The sequence below is a fragment of the Chelonia mydas genome, chromosome 4, assembly GCF_015237465.2.
Source record: "Chelonia mydas isolate rCheMyd1 chromosome 4, rCheMyd1.pri.v2, whole genome shotgun sequence".
Classification (NCBI taxonomy): Eukaryota; Metazoa; Chordata; order Testudines; family Cheloniidae; genus Chelonia; species Chelonia mydas.
In genome coordinates, this window is record NC_057852.1 from 109,466,647 (window position 1) to 109,467,194 (window position 548).

At 39.4% G+C, this 548-nt stretch overlaps 1 non-coding gene across 1 annotated transcript; it reads left to right on the forward strand.

Moving 5' to 3' along the window:
* Positions 1 to 200: 200 nt before the first annotated feature.
* On the forward strand, positions 201 to 316 carry LOC114022139. The gene has a single exon (XR_003566360.2). It is a non-coding gene; the product is annotated as a U5 spliceosomal RNA (small nuclear RNA).
* The last annotated feature ends 232 nt before the right edge of the window (positions 317 to 548 follow it).

Here is a 548-nt window from a genome sequence, read left to right on the forward strand (position 1 = left end):
GAGGTCCTTTTTAAACTAGGTGTCCTGATTAGTCTGCCTGCCATAATTGATTCTAGTATGTTCTTAATTGGCTCCAGGTGTCTTAATTAGCTTGCCAGTCTGAATTGGTTCCAGCAGGTTCTTGATTGCTCTAGTGCAGCCCCTGCTCTGGTCACTCTGGGAAAAGAACTGTTCAGCCAGTGGCCAGTATATTTGCCTTCATACTCTGGTTTCTCTTCAGCTCTTATAAATCTTTCGCCTTTTACTAAAGATTTCCGTGGAGAGGAACATTTATGAGTTTCTACCAGGCTCCTGTACCCCACTGGTCTGAGTCTGTCACAGTATTTTCCCTCCTTCCTGCCCCCTCCCCAGTGCCCTCCTTTCCTTTTTTGCCTATTTGTGTATATCTTTTATTAATTAATATTATTTATTATCACCTCCTTAACATGTTATGTCTGTATAATATTGTCTGATTTTGTATTGTTTGGTCTTGCAGCTTTGACAAGTTATAAGGATGTTTAATTGTCTCATATTATTGTATATCTTGTGTGGTATTTGTGACATATACA